The sequence below is a fragment of the Rhinichthys klamathensis genome, unplaced genomic scaffold (genome assembly GCF_029890125.1).
Source record: "Rhinichthys klamathensis goyatoka isolate OS25496 unplaced genomic scaffold, OSU_Roscu_1.1 h1tg000567l_1, whole genome shotgun sequence".
NCBI lineage: Eukaryota > Metazoa > Chordata > Actinopteri > Cypriniformes > Leuciscidae > Rhinichthys > Rhinichthys klamathensis.
The window spans coordinates 1176429-1198445 of NW_026607033.1; the positions used below are offsets into that span (position 1 = coordinate 1176429).

Sequence of the window (22017 nt, forward strand, 5' to 3'; positions counted from 1 at the left end):
CCACAGTAAATAATAAAAAAAAATCTGTCTGCCCCATATCTAGAGTAAGAAACCTGACTTGCATTCAACCTCAGGGGCCATTACACTTCACCTTTTTCAGTAGCTGGGAGGTTCGACTAAGTGAACTCAGATGTACTCACGCTTGAATACAAAAGAGGACAAGGTATTTACCTATCTCAGCAAGCCATCGCAAGACAGCGCATCATTTCTGCTGGGATAATCTCCTTCCAGGAAAAACAATGTGCATTCCAATTTTCATCACTCCATTTAATGAGCCCCGGGGTTGCATTTCTGTCTGTTTTTAAGTCCTTAGAGAGACTTTACTAATTCAAATAGAAATGCTGTTGTAGTGCTCTCATATTTGTTTGTGTAATTCCAAATAAATATTCTCAGCCTATACATGCGTGTGCGGCTGTGCGCGTATTTGGTCGTCTGTGTCCTTCAGGCAATAACACTGGGATTTTGAAGTCTATGATGTATGGGTGATATTTTATATTGAGATTTATTTTAGATGTCTACAAATTTTGATGCATCATTCATGGATATGCCATCAGGCCTCTGTGAAATTAAATCTCAGCCCTCCTGAATTTACAAAAGCAAAACCACTGAAAATTTTGTGCAGATTTGGTTGTAAAATAATCATACGGCTCTCGTTGTATAATTTTATATTTACATTTTAAAGTTCATGCTATTCCTTGAATTGTACTGTATATCCTTGTTATTCCATGTAGAGTAACCAGATCTTTACTACCACTAATCAGAAACATAAAACAACTTCCCCCCATTAACTAGGCCAACAGTGAAGTCCATCTGTTATTTAAATAGATCAAAACCCTCCTGAAAAGTATAATACCCATTACATATTACATTTTTTTTTATCAGTAAATTATTACAATTTTGTTCATCATGCTTCTCAAAGCAGTTTCATTTTACAAGCTATAATGCATCTACATGAGCCATAAAGGAACACCTGTTTATTTGGACATTCCGTTTGAATCCTCAAGTCAATATGAATCACAACAGGATGTCACTTTATTAAGTTTTATGTCTCTTGGAACAATGATAATAGCGACCTCTATGGATTAAAACTGATAACTGTTATATTCATGCAGTATGAGGCAATGTTCTCTCTCTCTCTCGGGTCATAATTAATAATCATTATTATTCTATAGCAGTGCTGCTTTCCACAAATGTAGACAAAACTACTAGCACATTTTCCCTCTGTGAATAGAGTGACTTCTATTGTGTTCCTCGTTTGAAAGTCACTTTGGATAAAGGCATCTGCTAAATTATCATAAGTAAATTAAATAGAATCACCTTTGTTGCTGTTTTGAAATGTGGGTAGAATAGAATTGAAGTCTCATGATCACCTGTTACTTCGTAGTATTTTGAATGGGACACAACCATAAGTGCTGAAAAATGAATCAGTTTATTCATTTTTGGCCGTGACCTTTTATATTTATTCCTAATGACTTTTATAGTCCCTATCCTTTTGAATGCACTTTTTTTCTCCACTGGAAGCTCCTGTCACTTAGACAATGTTGTGAGTAAACACTTGTCATTAAAGATAATTCTGATTCTGATTAATCATCTCATTTACAGTCAGAAGGTTGTCGAATGCATGTGCAGTTTTCAGTTTGGAACGGCAGATACTGTACATTGGAGTTATTGAACCGCACAGGGAGCCAATCAGTATTAACTAGGCGTGCCTTCGGATTCATCTGGCCAATCGTCGCGCAGTGGGCTTGGCTTCGCACCGGCGTTGTAAACAGTGTAAAGCAGGAGACTGGAGGTGTGTATAAATATCAGTGTGTCGCCCGTGCTGTCTTATGAACTCATGCCGCGCATCAGCTGCTTGTAGTCTGCACTGTTTCCGTGGAGCTGATCTGCAATCTGCTCATGCTACAGGTTGGTCTGCACTTCTGGACCTTTATCTTTGTGGATTTTGAAACTCATGAATGATGCCACTGTTACATATAGGCTACTTTCAAGGGTACAACCCAACATGTGTACTTGAGTGAGACAAGTGCGCTTTGATTTCTGCGGATTTTATCTCACTAGTGGCGGTGAGAAGCTCGTGCGTCAAGGTGCGTCTTTTCTCATTTCATGCCATCCATTACGCGCTCTTGTCTTTTATCCATTGCCATTTTTGTGTGTCAACAAACCGGCGCGTTTTTGCAGGCAAGACCAGTCATACATAGAACAGAGAAACCTATTCCAGTTATGTGAGTTTGCGAGTGTTTGTGGCAACATGTCTCACCGGTGCAAGTTCAGACATAAAGAGAATTAACAGCTCGCGATTATGACGCGCATCATTTCACCTGAGCGTCCGCGCGCCATCAGCACCTGATCGATTTGACAGTTTCATCTGATTCTGTTTCATTAAATTGTGAAGATAAGTGACTAAAACTTTTACTCTGCAATTTGCATTATCATATAATAACTGTGGCATTTAATGTGGTATGAGAATGTTGCTATAATGTACAATATCGAATAGTATAATGTGCAACAGTATGTAATAGTTTAGCAGAATATTATAGTGTGACACAATTTAGTAATGTATAGGGCTGTTTAGTGAAGCATACAGTGTACTTCACATAGTGTAGTGTATTGTGAAGTACAGTATACATTATTGTATTGTGTAGTGTCAGTTTAATATTGTGGTTTGAGAGTACAGTGCTAAATACTATAGTGCAATATGGTATAATATAGTAAAATGTGGGAGCATATTATAGTGTGCACTTTTGAGTTTCAAATATGATATACTTTAAATATAAGCATGCACCTTTACGTTTCCCATGAAACCTGGAAAGTAGGACCCCGTGAAGGACAACAGTTTCCACCCATTTCATCATCATCTTGGAAATCAAGGTATGCTTTATTACTCTCTATTGTGCATGTGAACATTAAAATGCATGCTTCTGCTGAAAATGGTGTAATAGTGCTTAGTATCATGTGAATAAGCACCTGATGTTAGCAGAGAAATAATTCGACTTTAGGTCTTTTTCCATGTGATGCTTCATACTGATATCCAGTATCAGTCGGGTATCAATGAAGACGAGTTCAATGCTGCAAAAAGTATGAAAACGGTCCTTGTTATGGCATCTCCGCCTTTCTGTCCACCAGATGAATGTGAATGTTACCAAAACCACAAGTTGATGTGTGGAATGAATCCATTGCATGCTGCTGGGGCATTGAGACTCTTCTGTTTCTAAACAATGCAGACTGGCAGCAAGTTCTTTTCATGCATCTGTGAAATGACGGCCAGCAAGTGGGCAGATGTTTTTTTCAAACCCCATTCATCAGCCACTAAATGGTGTGTGACAGTGTGAAATTGTAAAGGGCAGATATTTCTCTCTTAAGCTATGCTGTGTGAGATGGTGGGAGTTTATTTTAGAGTACTTGTTAGAGGAAACTAGAAGTATTAATCATTTGTGCATAATTCATACCGTTTTTGCATTAGGAATGCTATTGAATCTTTCTGCTTCCAAATTTAACGTTTAATTCAAGGTGTTACTTGACGTTTCTTGAAATTGACTAGCAAATGTCTGACTGAGAATTGTTTCTACACCAACTTTTTATTCAGTGTAGATGGAGACCATCTGTGTTGTGATAAAATCAGTGCACATGACGTTACAGTGTCCAGATAGTCATGCCGATCTGTATGATGGCAGCTACCCATGCTTGAACTTGAAACGGTGGCATGCACATTTGAACGCGCTCCAGCATCACAGCTCTGCACAGTTGGATGTTTTATTGAGAGCTTTCGGCTAGTCGTAACTTGTGCATTGTGGGCAGGGGTCTTGTGCACTTGCAAGTGCCAGTTATTTTAGGTTGTTCATTAAACACCTATGAGATGCAATGGCTGGCTTCAGGCTGACCTAGTTGAAGACATGTGGAGGCGGACAGATGTCCTGTTGCAGTGTGTGTGTATGCATGTGAGTTTATGATACAGTTTTCGAATTTGGCCTGTACCTTCCTTTTGCCTATGCATCAGGTGTGCTTTGTCATGTCTTGAAATGAGCTTAAAGGGTTGTAGAGAATTCTAATTCGGTCAGTTTTGAGGTTCTATTTCAGTTAGTATGCTGCCTTAGAAGGCAGATGCCTATGTAGTTAGTAGACAGCAAGGCAGCTTACTAGGTTGTGGAACAGAGCCATCTGTATTCCCTGTTGTCTATCTCTTATTCTCTCTTTCATCCTTACTCTTGACTCTGGGCAAAATCTAGGTCTAAGTGATAAAACAGCTTGTAACCGCAATCCATGCCTCCTGACCACAACAGATAAAATCCTTGAAATATCACTAAAGACTTATGAAATAGCACATGCTGTAGCACCTTATCCACAATGACTCGTGTTTCAATCTGCAGCAGTGTCATAAATGGCGTGTCTAAATCATTGTGAACTTTTAGTTCATGACTAATTAAGTCATTTTTTTCTTTTTTTGCTCAGTTCCCTGATAACTAGATATTAGACCTACCTGTGGTAGGTTATGAACGGAACAGTTCACTAAAAATAACATTCTGTCTTTATTTACTAACTCATTTATTTACTCACTTACCTACTCATGTTGATCCGAACCTGTTTGCTAATTTTTTTTTTGTGGAACACAAAAGATGAATATTTGAAGAATCTTCATGCAATCCTTTTCCACACAATGACAGTTCATAGTGAGCATGACTGCCAATACGTGTTATTTTACTATTAATATTTTGAATTTAATTTTAGTAATCGTATTATGTGCAATAGTTCTTTAATATTTATATTTAACTGTAATTTATTTATTTTATTTTATTTTATTTATTTTATATTTCAATATGTTGCCATAACAACATTTCAAATTTTCACATTTATTTTTTTAAGTTAAAGTTTTTCATCTAATATTTATATTTTACTTTATTTCAGCTTTATTTTAATTAACGGAAACTATATTTAATAATTTCAGCTTTTGTTAACAATAGCAACACTGCTATCAAGCTCCAAAGAGAATTAAAAAAACACCATAAGGAGCCTTTCACACACGCTCTTGTGTTAGAAAACACCTTGACGCAGCAGAGCGGAAGGGAATAGAATGCAGGGGTCTAGCTATTTTTAACGCGGCGTCTTAAAAATGTGGCGCACATGGTGAAAAAGCATCGAGATGCTTTCAATGTTGAAATACGTTGTCTAGCGCATGCTTGCATAGACCAAAAATCTAAATATAGCACTGTGGGGGGAAAAAAACAATCAACAATCTCTTAAAGTCTCATAAAAGAAATGAATCACATGAAGCCACGTAGTAGCTTTTTGTGAAAAACAAATTTGATCAAAACATGCTTATTTTTAAAGCATAATGTGTTAAGACGGCACTTTGAATCTAAATTTTGATTCCACAAATGGGAAGATTATCAGTGAATAACTACTTATATTTTGGTCTATTACTCACTTTTGTATGACTTGGAATATAGTGCACAAGTCGTATGGACTTGTATTTTATTTTTTGTTCTTTTTTGGAGCTTGACATCTATAGACAAAAGGATAAAAAAGAAAGGTTCTTCCAAATGTATCTTTTTGTGTTACATGGGGAAAACAACAACATAAATAAACCTTGCACATACTGGCACACAGAGCACCTGTTGTGTTTTGTATGTATAGTGCATATGTGAATGTATGTGATATTTCCAGAGCATTCTGAGCTTTGGCTTTACCCTGCTGCAGTCAGGGGGATTGCGGCATTCGTTCATCCACATAATGTCATGACACTTACCTCAGCTCATTTCCATGTAAATGAGTAACTACACGGGATTTGGAATATTGACATGAATATTGAAAACAGGGAGAAGATGGCAAGTGAATGTACTGATTTAAATCTACAAGAGGCCCATCTCTATTCATCACAGAGCTGGAGTCATTGGAAACATTTAAATTAATTAGATTTTCTTATCATGTGCTTGAAATTTGATAGATGGGTTCATGTGAGTTTGAGGTGTAAATGGAGGGTCTATTAGGATTTACTAATTAATTCTAGGTTCTGGTTAAAAGCCGTACCTGTGTGCTGTCAAGGGTTTATACATTATATTTCACTGTCAGATTGTACTGCGTATGAGTACTGATTGAGCTATAAGGCTTGAGAGGCTGTGAATGGTTGACAGTTGTTGCTTTATAAAAGGTGGCAATAGTGAAATGATGTGTTGATTAAAAAGGAGTCACCTTAAGGGCAAGTCGAATTGTAATACTGAACGAATTGTATTGAAGTGCCCCTATTATGCTATTCAGTTCCTAATTCAGTTTTGGATGTCTCCTGCAAAGTTTACATGCATCCAAGATCCAAAAAAAAGACCAATTGAATCTTCTTATTGCATAATATACATTGTTCCAATATTCAGTCTCCCTAATCCCCTCCTTTGGTCAGACGGCCCAGTCTGTTGTAATTGGTCTACCAATCTCTGGAAACGAAAACGCCTATTACCATACCTAAATTTCAGCTCTGGAGTCTTCCTCAGCAAATATTAACTATATAATTGGGTTGATTTTGCTAGCAATATTAAATCCACCAACATTTTTACACACTTTTTATTTGGCCATTAATAAAAATAAAAAAAAACCTCAAGTTTAGAGTTGATAAGTTTGATTAACTTCCATGTATACTTTACGGTCAAACTGTTTCAGCACATTCGTTCAAAACCAAATGGTTTGATAGATTATTTTGCACCATGCAAAGACAGTGTCTGTGTAGCATTAGATAAATATGGCTGTTTTGATATATTGGTGCATGTAAATGAAAATGTCACTATGTAAAATTATGTAAAACAATAGTTTTATAAGAATTTGACTTACATGTTGAGTCTTCTTGGTAATGACTGTTTGAAATGATAGTTTCAAAAAAATCTGAAAAGAACTTAATTTGATGCCAATGTATGCCAAATACTGTGCATACAAACTAAGTTACTGAATAAGGCTGTGTTTAAATTGGTTATGTCGCCCAGGCCTATTTATAACATGACAGGAATCCCTCCATAACAAGGCAAATCAGTGACTTAAATATCCTGGCATATCTAGATTAGTCCTGATGATGAATGGGTTCTTTGGTTGCTGTATAAACAATTAGATTTTGGCCATATGGGCCTTACAAAGCGTGCTGGCGCGTCCACGCATCTGCGCGTTTACAAGATCGATGAAAATCACCGCTATGAAATTTTTCACCTTGATCCTAAATATGCAGCATGAGGATGCCGCATATGTGCATTCATTAATTATGACCGAAAAGCGCTTGAATCCATCCCGAGGAGCCTCAAGGTTATGAATGTGCAGGTGTACTCTGACAGCGCCATATCTCTCGGACTCCGTATAATCTCCCGGTCGACGGAATGAACAGCAGGTTTGTCAGGCCTGACACCTGTCAGAAGCTAGAGTAATTCATTGGCTGTCAGGAGGCAAGCAACAACCTCGTTTTCAGTGCAGACTGTCAGATGTTACCGACAAACAAGGTAAATTGAAGAGGCTTGAGGAATATCAACCGCTCTCTGGAAAATAAACAAAATAAAAATGCATTCGCTTCCGTTCAGCAATGCATTTGTGGCACTGAAGACATTTGATGAGTCCTGTAGTTAGTTATGCAGTGTCATTTCGCAACACTAACCACCAATTTGTGGTAAAGCAGGTAGAAAGGAATGCAACATAGACTTGACTGCTGTCAGGAAAATGACTGGTGACTAGAAACCTGGCGTATACCTGGCAGGAGCAAACACCTGTTCCACGCTGCTAATGTATGGGTTTCTTGGAAAGACAGCGAGATAGCTGCATGAACCTGTAATAATACAGACACTATATTCCCCCAGGATGCATGTTAACAGAAGTGTTGCATGCACAAGGGCTGCTCTCTTTCTCTAAAACTGGCTCATTGCCCCTCGGGGGATCTTTGTTCCCCTGGATGGGGTGTTTTGGAGAAGGTTTCAGGCCTCTTATCGCCATCTTCATCTGTGGTTGGGGTTGGAGCTCCGCCATCTGCTGACAGACAGAAATGAAGCCATATGTCTGAGGACACACTGACCCTCCTCAACATGCGTTGAGTGACTGATACGGCTGTCCGTTATCCTGGCAGTGTTTGTGTTTTTTGCAGATTCTCGCTTCCACAGTCGCAGGGTTAAATTATAAATAACGAAGGCAGATAGAAAAGAATGTGCAACAAAAGATGATTTATGGCATGAGAGATGCCGCTCAAGTGTTTTCTCGTGTGAATCGCTTGTGTTTGTTGGGATTCTGATTATTGATTCTGAAGGGGGTTTGTTTTAGGGGGGAAAGCGGATGATCTGTAATTCAGCTGTATCCTGATAAAAAACAGCAGGGGGGTTTGTTGATTTGGAACTGTAGTCGAGACAGATCTGAGAAAATGGAAATCAGAATTGATTGTTGAATTTTTAACTGAAGTGAAATGGTTCCAGTGATGCACGCAAAGTAATTCCAGACTTGTCTATGTGGAGTTCAAATGGTACATTTTTGAATTTATGTCTTCGTACATGAGTTGAGAAACTATAGGTGTTTTTATATTCATTTTTTGTCTATCCGTTAGGTTTAAGTGGTTGTCTGAACTCAGATGAATACTGTAAGGTGCCAGGATATAAGCTGATACCGGTTATATTCAAAGTAAGTGACAAAAGTCAATGGGACTTTATGATCCGGTTACATAACCTCTTAAAGTCGCAATGTAACAGAAGTAGTGATCTTCAGATCTTTTCTTCCATATTGTGACGGACTATCAAAAAGTAGAAAATGTAGAGCAGGGTTTTAGTTTTGTGCATCATTTGTTGATTGGATGGAGGCAGATCTGAAAGTTGATTTGTAAGAAAGTTTAAGGCGTAAGTGGACGAAATGATTGGAGAGTCTGATGTTATTTTGTTTAAAAATTAAACATGCATGGATGAATCATTCACAATAACATGCATTTAGAACATTGATAGGGTGAACTTTCATTTCATACTCAAACCAAGTTTGTAAAATGTTAATACAGTGCACCAAACAACATGAAGGTACAGTATCAATCTAGCTGCATTTAGAAGCCAAGAACATAACAAAGTTGGTGTTAGTTGAGGTGTGATGAACATTGCACAATTTTAACTGATTGAGCTTTATTCTATTTTCTTTTTACTTTAAAAAAAAAAAAAAAAAAAAAGTAAATTCAACTGAAATCAAACTGCCCTGAGTTATTCTATAGGCTATTGCGCAACAGAAATGACCCCATACCACCACCTGGTGCCCAGCAGTATTAAAGCCCGTTCACACCAAGAACGATAACTATTACGATAACTTTATTAGCGTACACACCAACAGATATTTTATAAGCGCTCGCTGCAGTTCCATCATCAGCCGCTTTAAATGCTTGTGCTCTTTAAAGTTTGGTGGATCATGATTGGCTGTCAGTATTTTTATCGCTCATCAGCTGGAAAAAAATCGTTCTGATAGTGATTCCAATGATGTCCAAATGTCATTATTGTTAGAGTTGTGGTGTGGACTTCACAATTTTCATAGAATTAGATTGATTAGGAATACTTTATAGTTATAGTTATCCTTGGTGTGAACGGGCCATTACTGGTATAGTTGGTTTGTGCAAAGATGTGAAATTTTTTAAAAACTTAGCCATAGAGTTTTCGGTCCATTAGAAGTCCGCATGTGGTTCAAGTGGTTGTCTAAATTTAAGTGCACACCAGCTAACCAGTTCACCCGAAAAGTTGGTGTGGTGGGCGTCACATTAAAATATGCATTTCTCATTGTTTCTTGCCTCTGAATATATTGCCTTTGGAGAGCAGATTGTGCTCTTCACATCTGTTGCATGCATTTTGTCAGTTAATCCAAAGGGACAAATGTTTCAATAATACAGTGAAACTAACATCTTCTCTTCTGAACAGCTGCCATTGTTGATGATGCTAACATACCGTACGGATACATTAGACTATCCGACTCCACTTACTGAAACCATCTTGTTTGCCTTATGCCATCTTTGAGTTCCTAAAAAAGCACCTGCTACGGAAGATGCATTGCTTAAATAAGCACTCTAAAACTCAAAGCTAAACCCGCTTCCCCAGGGCAAATACAGCATCTGCTTGTTCCACTTAGCTGGATGCTAAAATGTGCTTCATATTTTAGTTTATGACCCCTAACCTTTCAGGGCATGTTTAAGGTCTTGTAATATATTGCAGCTTGCCTGAGACAGAGAGCTAAATATAGTCATTCAGCCTTCTTATTGTGCTAGCAGGGAGGCTAGGCTGTAGTTAGCTGCTTGTGTAACATTCTTTAACAACAGAAGTTGCATTTAGTCTACATTTTATTCTGATACAGACTCCTTGTGAAAAACCTATATAAGTGTACTGTGGCGAATTTTGATAAGTTGAGCATGGTAGCTAATTGCTAACCTGTCATCACAGAAGGCGGCAATTTTAGTCATTCAATGTATAACTACAGCACATTTTATTTCGCCCACTACTCAAATGTCAATCAATCCAATCACTGTTAGGAAGTGGCTGCTTCATGTGTCTGATCATAATGTGTGATTAGGTATATGCTTATGAGAGAATTTCTGCTAATCTGCTAATCGTAATAATTTACTATTTACATAGTTAAGCATGTCTTAGTAATGTAACCCCTGGAATACATGCAGCGCTGAGAGTTAATTGTCTCTCTGTGGTGACAACTGGTTTATTTCCCATTAGCGGATGATCGAATCATGGGCAAACATTTAGCATGCTTCTTTTCCCTTCAGATTTCCGCCAGCATGTTGAAGACCCCTTGATGGGAGCTTAAAGTATGTTGCGGAGACATGAATGGCAAATAAGCTCTGTGTTTTTTTTGGTGTATGTCAGGCATGTGTTTGCCCACTGCAGTGACACACCCATTTATCAAGTCCTTCAAATGCAATCTAGCTTGTATTGTGTGCAACTGAGTACATTCCTTACTAGAGGCCACCGACTGCCTTTTTTCCTCAGGGAAATTATTACAGACAAGGTCAAAGTTGATTCATGTCTTGCTTCAGATCATGTTCTACTTACTGTCTGGCTAACATTGTTCAGGAACACAGACAAAAAGTCGCCTTTTATGATACCATCGCTTTCTTTGCCCAGTGTTCTGAGTGTCACAACAACCAGAATTGTAACTCAAAAAGTCTCTTCGATAAGGTTGGGGGCTGAGAAACGGTTCTGAATAAGAATAAAAATTAAATAAAAAAATGTAACTGAATGGTTTTAATGATGTTTGGTTCTGTTAATCTCTGTACTTTTCTGAGTGATGTGGGCAAAATACTGTATCGCAATTCTCTGATAATGTTTCCTGCACCACTGCTGAATCTAGAGCACGTAACATAGTGGTAAATTATTTATTAACATATTATTTTAACTATACACCTAGGACACTTTAGTAAGCTTTATGCTTAAAGCAAGAAATATAATTTGTCAATTAATTGTGACATGTTTTAATTTTTCTTTTCTTTGTGTGTGTGCATTGTCTTCTATAGTAAATATACTATACTTCTCAAGTATATTTATATAAGACATTTAGATATTAGACAACAAGACAAAGATGCAGGAAATTGGCCAAGGACAAAGCTTTGTTGTCTTTTTTTATTTTTTAAATCTTGTATCACATAACATTTCATGCTCATCATTTAACTTAGACTGCAAGTTCACAACTGCAGTAAAGCATACTGAATGATTTTATTTTTGTTTTTTTTGTTTTTTTTGCCATTATGGTGTAGATTCGGTGGCACAAGAAACACTGTCAGAGTACTTTAGTACAGTTTTCAGATGTTCAAAATCTGTTAACAACATGCAAATCATTCAGTTTCAGTATTTTATAAAATAAACAAATACAACAGATTCTGATAAAACAATCAGGTTGATTACCATTGACAGCAATGTGAGTCAAAAAAGGTTTCATCAACCATAACAAGAATGACTAATATGCTCAGTTTTTCAGCAATACTTCTGTTTACAGATTTGAAGGCTTCGATCAATTAAGGTAAAGTTAAAGACCTACTAGTTAGTGACTAATCTAACTAGTTGAAGTGTGAATTTTACATCCCAGTTTTTGATGCAGTCCTACCCAGTTCTCGATTCCCAACCCTGATAAAAATACAATTCCAAACCTGTTCTCAATATCTCAATTTCCATTAATAACAAACCCATCAATCAAAAAGTTTGTTGGCAAGTACTTGAGAGGATTTATCATAGGGAGTATACAAACAAGCGATTGGCGGAAGTAGAATGTGGCAAAGCTCGGGCAAACGGAGCGATGAGTTGATCTACGGCCTTAATTTCCACCATATGGCCTTGAGTGTAAAAGTTATTGCTTGATTTCAAACACATGCTTTCTCAGGCCAGTAAACCTACAGGATTGTGGGATGTCATTCAAGTCTGCTCCCAGTTAAATGGAATCGGCTATTAGGCAGCGTGCTACGTTGTGTAACTCCGTCTTTCGACTGGAATTTTGTCCAAGCGTTGAAGCCAAGAATGAAACCCTGGAGCTCCACCATGAGATTTCGCTTCAGATAAATGTTTAATCCATTGTCTGATATGCACAGCTTTATCATAGACTCCATTGTCATCATTTCAGGCACTTCACTAGCACAACCTTCGTTAAAAACCAATGCCAGGTGACCACCTCGGGCGACTTAAGCGGATTTGCAATTAGAGTAATGCACAATCATCCATGAAATCTCATAAAACAACATTGAATTAAAGAGAGCTACAAGAGACTGAGCAATTTAAGTGGGAAAGGTGGTAAAAAAAACTAATACAAAGAATGTCTGAAAGCGATACTTAAACTAGGCCTATAACCTGATTTAAGGGGTCGCACGCGGTCTGCGGGGACAAGAGAAAGATTTGCAAATCATTAGTGGCTCTTAATTGAATATTTTCCACCTTTTGTTAGGAGCCGTTTCATTTACAAGCCGCAATCGTTCTACCGTTCGTGCTTCCAGTGTTTTTCATAAGATTAGCACTGCAGTTTAAGGTGTATTCCCTGCTGATAAACACATCGGTCACTGGAGAGTTTGAAAGTCTGAGATGATATTGTGTTTCGAAGTCAAATGGCGATAACTGTGCAAACGTTGCAGCATTATAATGAGGTATTGACACTCTTGAATAGATGTCCAGTTTCCATGAGGATCAATTTTTTTTGTCTGTCTTGGCTACTTACATTTTTTGAGAAACCCTTGGGTAAAGGACAACTTTTGTCTGTATTCATGAATGCTCATCTAACACCGGTGACATTTTTACATACTGATTGACTTTTTATTTGTTTGTGTTTAGTTTCAGATGCATTCCCCCCCCCCTGTGACCTTCAGCCTCATGCACTGAACAGATTTAGCCGTTTATTTGCACAGTGAGTCACACTACTGCTGACGTGTTGGGTTTGTGCGTATGCGAGTTTCTGTTTGAGATAACCTGGCAACTGTCACTCTCTCTGCTTGGATTTATCTGTTTTCTTCGTCTCTATGGCACTCTCCCATTATTCTTTCATCTAAAAAGGCGTCTAAAGTCAACTTTATCCCCTTTACATCTTTACCTTCTCCTAGTGGCCTTAAACAGTATTTGAACACTTAGAAATAACACTGAATTAGATAACTAAATATCAAACCAAGTTTACATTTTTTTCTAACTTCTCTTTTCTTCATCATTTTTGCTCAATGACTTTTATTCAACTGGTGTTTGGGTGATTTTTAGTAGATGTATAAAGTCTGTTCTTCTCAAGTTCAACCTCAAACTCTAACAAAACAAGAATACACAATATTTTCAGATTCTGCTGTGAATAATTGCAACGGTATTTAAAGTCATGGACTTCTGTCTTTGGTAAATTTGTAAATGACAAATAGTTATAATTTCAAAGTGTTAAAGGAACTGTAAGTGATATCAGTTGTTTTGCTGTTTACACAACACCGTTTTCAATTAAAAACGGTCAACTTTTTATGCATTTTGGCCGTTCATTTACGTGACAACTGCGTTTTGAAAACGGGTTTCAAAATGCATGTTTTTGAAACCGATACCGTTATCGTATCCATGCAAACAACAAAAAAACTCAAATTTGTGAAAACATTGACGTCATGCTCATGCGCATGCGTATTATGTGTTCAGTCTATAGGCGAGGTATGTAGTTTTTCTTTACAAAGTGACATCGCCAACATGCCAGCATAATACAGCATTTTTAGGCGTTTTCGTGTATCTGTGTGAAAGGGGTTCGTTTTGACAACATTGTCGTCTGCATGCGGAAATAATTGACAGGCACACGTTGGTTCTGATTGGTTAAAAAGTGCAGGCCACTCCCCTGACTAGCTTGAAAAGTGTTGTTTTTCTTTAAAAAATGCCATTTGGTTTGACATTTAGACATTTGTAAGTGTAACTTGTCCAAATACTTCTGTAGATTCAACTCACCCGCATGATCCCAAGAAAAGTCCTGGCATCGGGAGTTTTATGGCTCGTGTAATCAACTGGCTTGCTTGGACTGACCCGCGGGTCAAGTCAATAGTCTCTCTGAAATCTTCACACATTGCTTACAGCAGCAGGTGCCGCTGGCAATTCAAAAGGCCCAGCCACGTCACAGCTGCAGTGCATCAGCAGAAAACACATCACCACGCACATCTGGTGGTGTAAATCTCAGCTCAAGTCTGCCAAGATACACAGCGCCTATCTTTCAGGAGGCTGTATTAGGCAGTATATTTGTCCTTAGGGTGACTGATCTATTTTGGACGGTTACATGCTCTAATGGCTCCTTAACAACTGAGGAAAGGAATAACAATCTTAACGAGTATCTAAAATGTTTAAATCGTTTTTAATTAATGCCATTAATAAAGGCTGTTCGCAACTCATCATGTAAATAAGATATTCATTGAAAATAATTGAAAATCATCATTGTTGTGGTGCTATTTATTTAAATATAGTTTACAAAGTTAAACACATTATTCATTAGAATAGCATGCACTGATTAATCGTGCAATACGTCTAGCAACATGCGGACATAATTAGCGTAAATTTTGATTTCTTGTTGAATCAGTAGTGCATATTTAAATAGCTGCCATAAAAATATCAATAAAGGTACAAAATGTAAGAATTTTGTAATAAAATATATCCAAAAATCACTTGCATAGTGTGATATATTTCCTGCAGTTGTGTACTTACAATATCCCAAAAGTATCCAAAGATTTTTTTTATTTCAGAGAAATTCCAATTTTAAATAAGTGGCCGTCCCGGAAAAAAATGTCGCCTGTCAATGACGCACTATCCACGCTATCCTCGGTTTCCGTTCATACTGCCATAGCCATGACGTAACAATGGCGACAGACGTGGACAACTGCGTAGTGCGTAATGTTTAGCGGCACGCAGTTCTTGTTTCTTTCAAACATAGACCATGGCAAGCAGACTTTGGGACAAACAAGGAGAACTAAGATGAGGATCAATATCAGCGGGGCGTTTTTGAGATGCCGAGAGCTCCACGTCCGCGACTAACTTGGACTCGACAGAGCTTCACGAGTCACGATTTGACAGCTTTATTAGACAGGTGAGCAAATGTACATAAAACAAATCAATGTTATATAACGTTAGCTCAACATGACGAAATGTTAGAATATGGTCAGTTAGTATGTTACTCTAATGTTGATCTAGCTTACTGCTAGTTTCGTATAGCAAACGAACAAAGTATAACATTATAACTTTTAACACACACTTAAATGCCGTTTAGTGCGATAGTGTAACGTTAGACCAAGTGGAGCAGCGCTGCGTTACCTCACAAGTTTAATTCGTCTAATAAACTGACCTGTGTGAGTTATCCAGCACTTGCGGGTAGAATTAAATGTCCTTATTCCTTTATATCCGCGGGACTCGCGTGTGATATCTGTCTCTTTAGCAATCGCGACCTGCTTCATACCACTGTAATGTTAAAAAAAACATGAATGTTTGCACTCATCCATAAACATTATTAGATCCATCAGCTTGACAGCAAGTCCCATCATTCAGCTTATCACTGCGTCATCAACCTACGCCTTTGTTATTGTTGGAAACTGCGCCCTCTTGTGGCGAAAAAATCTTACATAATTGTGCCTTTAAATGTCATAAATATATATATAGAGAGAGAGAAATGTGGGAGCTGTATCAGTAAATTGAGTGATTGAGATTTTAACTTGCAACCCATTTGAGTACCACAGTTCATTCATTTTTGATTCATATACAGTACTTTCAAATGTATGAATGTAGGCTACATGAACCACAAATTTGTTCAGCTTTGTACCTGACTGGTTAATCAAAGTGTTACCGTCTAATTTAATGCATAAATTAGTGTTTGAAATGGAAAATATGCAAGCAGTTTGTATTCACCACCATTCAAAAGTTTGGGGTTGGTAAGATATTTGAAAGAAGCCTCTTAAAAACAGCAATGTTGCATTTATTTGATCAAAAATACAGAAAAAGCAGTAATATTGTGAAATATTATTAACATTTTAAATAACTGTTTTCTATTCAAATATATATTAAAATGTAATGATGCGTATTTTTCACTTTCCAGCATGATTACTTCAGAAATCATTCTAATATGCTGATTTGCTGCTCAAGAAACATTTCTTATCATCAATGTTTTTTCATGATTCTTTGATGAACAAAGGTTAAAACAACAGCATTCATTTGAATATCTTATGTCTTTAATGTCACTTTTGATCAATTTAATGCATCCTTGCTGAATAAAAGTATTAATTTTTTTTAAAGACCCCATACCTTTGAATGGTGGTGTATGAAAAACAGCTGAATTTAAAGATGGATTAGGGCATGTCAGAATTGTGATTCACATTCGTGTGTCCCCTGTGTAATGCAGGTCACTGTTGGAGGCTGGACAGGGCTTCTGCCGGATGCCTCCAGCGGTGCGTTCAGAGAGCGCCGTGGGGAGCTTGGGTTAGTTACGCTTGTTACAGTATGTGAGCCTCATGTATGGAGAAACAGACCGATGCAGAAATACCTCAATTAAGCCTGTTTTCTTTTAGATATGTAACATATCTGATCCATTTAACATGATTTTTCAAATAATCTTTCCACCAGCATTTTCTGATTAGTTTTGGTCCCAGGGTGATGGAAGAATATAAAAATTGCAGGGTAAAGGGTATTTACGGGGTTGACGAGACCAGTGTCCTTTCACCGTACCAGTTTAAAGCCAACACCCTCAACCAGAAGACCTCAGACTGTCTGAGATTCTGTTAGATTACTCAATATCAAATTACTGCTCAATGTTGCAGTACTCTGCATTTGATCAGAATGCATGTTCCCTGGGAATCAACTCATGACTATTAAATAGAGTGGAGAGACTTTTTTTTCCACAATATTTGATGACATACTGTATCTCCATTTTCAGCAAGGCGACAATACTGCAATACTGCGAATAGAGTTCATGGCGTCATTACACAACCTTCACTTGAATTATTAATAAAAATGATAATTTCTTTAATTGCAAAAAAACATCAACAGTATAACAAAAAGTGTTTATGAAAAACATAGCCCTAGCTGTAACTCAAGCCATTTGGAGTTTTTCACATAATGCTTTTCGTCTTCTCTTTTCCAAAAGGGTCATTTTATCTGCTTTTCACCACCGCTCATCTTGGCCTGATCTTTCTAAAATGAGCCTGTCCTAGTCCGCTGTATAATTAGCAGCTTTGGAGATTTGAGCGCAGTCATCCATGGAGCGTGTGATTGTGATGCTCTGGTTCCTATGCGCAATAGTTCCGTTCAACTGCGATTCTGGATCTCGGGCGGTCACGGTAATTACCGGAAATGATTTGACTTGATCATGCCATCTTTTCTATGGGCCGCACATCTCGCTACTGCTCTACCTGTGTTTTTTTTTTTCCCTTTTATTTCGTTTCTCAGCTGTGGAGGTGGCTGTAGCTCCGCTGGTATTCCAGCACATAATTAGGAGTCTACAGGTGCTACAATAGCCCCAGTGGAGAGCTGGAAGAATGATTGACGCTAATGAATTTGGTACAATGGTGTAATCAGTGCTGAACATGGCCATGTGGGTGTCTCTCTCTCTGTGTGTGTGTGTGTCTCTTTTGTTCTGTGTGAGTTCTGTCCAGGTCTGCAGGGATACTCACTGCACCTCGGCGGTCCAACATCTCAGCCTTACCTTCACACAAATGCCTTTCTTTCTCTCCTATTCTTTCATTTCTCGTTCCTCCTTGCCATCTCTTTTACATGAGGTTTTTCACATTCAGATTTCTCTCCTTCACCTCACAGCCCTTATCTGCTGTCTGGAAGCTGTATTGTAAAGTGCTAAAATATATGTGTCTGTTACGGAAGGTGTGTGTGTGTGTGTGTGTGTGTGTGTGTGTGCTGGATGTCTCTGTGGTAAAACGATAACGATCTCCTCCACAGAAATGGCAGTCTTTCTCCTCATCACAAATCTTTTTTTATAGTCAAACTCGCCTAAAGGAGTAGTTCATGCAAAATAGAACAATTGCTATACAATCACTATTCTCTTATCCCCATGTCATTTTCTTTATTCTGTGAAACACAAAATGATTTTTTTTTTACACAAACAAGATTTGAGAGCAACAGCAACTTAAATGTAATTCATTTCCTCTCATGAAGTTAGTATATGTCTTTAAAATATGTAAATTATATAGTCAAATGAGGTACTTTTAAATGAGGTACAAATTAGCCATAAACGTTCATTGTATGGAAAACAGAAGCTCAGACTTTTTGCCTTACATCTCATAGTGTGTTCCACAGAAATAAAGTGAATGAAATGGGGGTGATTAAATGATGACAGAATTTTGTTTTTGGTTCATTATTCCTTTATACCCATATGTAAATGTTTCATCTCCACATTTTAATGTTATTCAGGGGAAATCGTTTCTCATCCGCTTAGAAAACCATTCAAACTTGACTGTATATTTATTCAACATGAAGCTCAGTAGTAAAAATACACTTGTGATTGAGTCAAACTGCTCTTATAGCACTTTTCCCTCCGTTTGTCGCCATGTAGCCAGACACTGACCCACATATCTAACCTTTTTCTCCAGGGCTGGTTAGGTTTGAGTAGTTAGAAAACACCAACCCTGCACTTTGTGGCTGCTTAAGGATCTAATTTTGACTCCACGGTTATGCTTCAAACCCTCAATAACCAAATACTTTAGAGACCACACACATTTCAAACATACCCTCCGGTATTAAAAATATACTCGTGCCATTCACAAATATGAATATGACTTTGAAAATAGCTCACAACCTGTGTTTGCGGCCTTGCATTATTTCGAGTCCCTTTATGTCTGAATCTTTGGAGCTCTTTAATCACATATTCTGTGTTCCTCAGCCACAATCACGAGGAGATGGTCCCTGTAATCAAGGTCAGTCCACATGACAATCATAAGATACACTGTGGCCTTGAGTAAAGAACATAATGCCACTGTTTGTCTGGTTTATGTTTGAGCGTCTTCCACAGCTATGCAGGCAAATGTGAAATCAAATCTGGGCCTATTTACCCATTTCTTATATCTGGTCAAGTCAAGTCACATTTATTTATATAGTGCTTTTTACAATACAGATTGTTTCAAAGCAGCTTTACAGAGATAACAGGAAAATAATGCAACAAAGTTTGTTTCCAGAAGAAAATAGCATCACATTCCAGCTTAAGTAAGTTCTGTGATGTTTCATTTTGTTGTAAAAAAGTTATTAATTTAGTTAATTTATATATATATAGCCGCTCTGGAGAAAACCGTGATGTCACCGTCCAGCTCAGTTCAGTTCTCATATAATGGTGTCAATGCAGGTAGATCAATATTATTGTTGAAAATTAAATGAAATGTTACATTTAATGTCCCCAACTAAGCAAGCCAAATAAAGCCAATGGCAACAAAGGTGGAAAATGGCGAAAAGGCGACAGTGGAGACGAACCAAAACTCCATCAGGTGACAAAATGGAGAAAAAAACCTTGTGAGAAACCAGGCTCAGTTCTCCTCTGGCCAGGTGTGTATGTAGGTGTGTATAGCATGTGTGTATGCTATTCATGTGCCTATGTATATGCATATGTCTCAATGCATATTTCTATGCCATGTGCCTAAGCATATTGCGTTAATGTACAGTATATGCATATGTGTATGCTATGCATATATCTATGTGTATGCAAATGTATATGTGTATTCATATTTAAATGTATATATTGTATGTACATATTTTTTGTTATTTTTATACAAATATTTAGTACAAAAAGTTTAAATACATTTAATATCCACTCGCAATTTCACAAAAATCACAAGTACACAAAGGCTGAAAGTAATTATTTTAGTTCAGTAAGAGAGTCAGATGTCGATTCAGCTCTGACCAATTCAGTGACGGATTCGTCAAACTAATGAAAAAACACAGAATTTTATAATAATTAAACACTGTTATAAACGTTGATATTGTGGATTTATATATGGTCACACTTGCATGTTTCATTATATTTTTAACATTATACCAAAACAAGGTTTTTGACACATCGGACATCTCGGACACACATGTTTTGTCCATCAGAACAGCTGCATATGAGGCAGTGCATTACATTACATTTATATGAATTTACAGGCTATACAGTTCATTGTATCTATGTAGGCGGCGGCGCACAGTATTTTCCATCATTTCGATACATGCTATGGATAGGTTATTTAATACAATATTGGCTGTGACTCGGCGACAAATGCTAGACTTAAGATGCTATTCTCTGCTCCTCAAATTCATTAAACATTAGCCTTTATATATATATATATTGTTTCTTGAGTAAAGAAAACACTGTACTTAAACAGCCAGTTCTTTATTTCCCCTTGCATTGCAAACATAGAGGCGAGTGGAGTTATGAGGTTTTACAGAAGTTCGAGAATCCAAAGGAGTTACAAGGTTTAATTGCAAGTGCTTTTTTAATACTTTAATACTTTAATACTAATACTTAAATATTTGCAAAGCCCACAGACACATGTAAAGAATGACCAATAGTAATGATTTGTGGGGAAAAAAAAAGACGTAATAAGGAGATAGAAGGTTTACACCCGTCAGCGACGTTATGTTTTCTTATAAATATATGTTTTTTTCTTTTAGAAATATGATTTCTTTTGCTGAGGCGCTTCTATTTTGCAAGATTCATCTATGCATGTTATAGAAGTAAAATATTTTGAGACCAGCATTTCATGTTGACATGTTAAACACGACACATTTAAATCTGCTATGTGTTTCGAGTGGCAATAAAGCAGTAATAATGGCTTGATTTTATAATTACAAAGTAAAAAAGTTCATTTTGATGAAAGATTACATTTTGTTTTATATAATATGCACATGCATGCACTGATCATTCGTGCACAAAAAGCCCAGGAGCATTTGCTTCGGGTGGATATAGGCTCAGTTTGGATTTCATTGTCTTTAGGGTGCATTTGCATTTGCATCCACACGGTCCCACACATTCTCTATGTTCTGGCTTGTTTTTTTCTTTAAATTCGTTTAATGGGTAAGTCTGAGAAGAGGCAGCACAGGCAGCAGGGGTTTTGTTTTGTATCGCGGTCCTGTGGGACTTGTGTGTTGTTTTACGGTTCCTCAGCTTTGAGCTTTAGGGTGCTCGGTGGGATAAGCAGAGTGCGTGTGGCATTTTCTCCAAGGAATGAGGAAGGCAGTGCTTTCCCACAAAGTTTGAATGAGAAAATAATCAACAGAACAAAAATAAAACAAAACAAATATTATGTAATATAAGATCAAATAGTGTGTAAAGCACTCCGTTCTATAAAGTTACACTTGAGCGGATAAAGTTTCAGAAGGAAGCAACATCTGTATTGAGCTCATCTGGTCCCATAAAACATGCTTACATGCAGCCTAATAATCCGATTGTAATCCGAACTAAAGCTCAACAGGAAAAACAAAACAAAACATGGAAGCACCTCAGTGTGAAAAAATTATCCACTTGAGCTTGATCCAAATGCATTTTTTTTTCCCACTGAGAGAGATAGTGTAGGCCTACATCTTAAATAATCTGTTAATTAAAAGAATAATTGTCTCATAAACCTATTTT

At 37.4% G+C, this 22017-nt stretch overlaps 1 protein-coding gene across 2 annotated transcripts in view; it reads left to right on the forward strand.

Moving 5' to 3' along the window:
• Window positions 1-1792: 1792 nt before the first annotated feature.
• Window positions 1793-22017, forward strand: part of cemip (cell migration inducing hyaluronidase 1) — a 130598-nt gene continuing 110373 nt past the window's right edge. Inside the window, exon 1 of one of the 2 annotated variants that reach the window (XM_056239589.1) lies at window positions 1793-1908. The gene's annotated coding sequence lies outside the window, so the exon portion shown is untranslated. Of the gene's footprint in view, window positions 1909-2007; window positions 2088-22017 lie in introns of those variants that run through there. The other variant, XM_056239590.1, reaches the window with a different exon arrangement.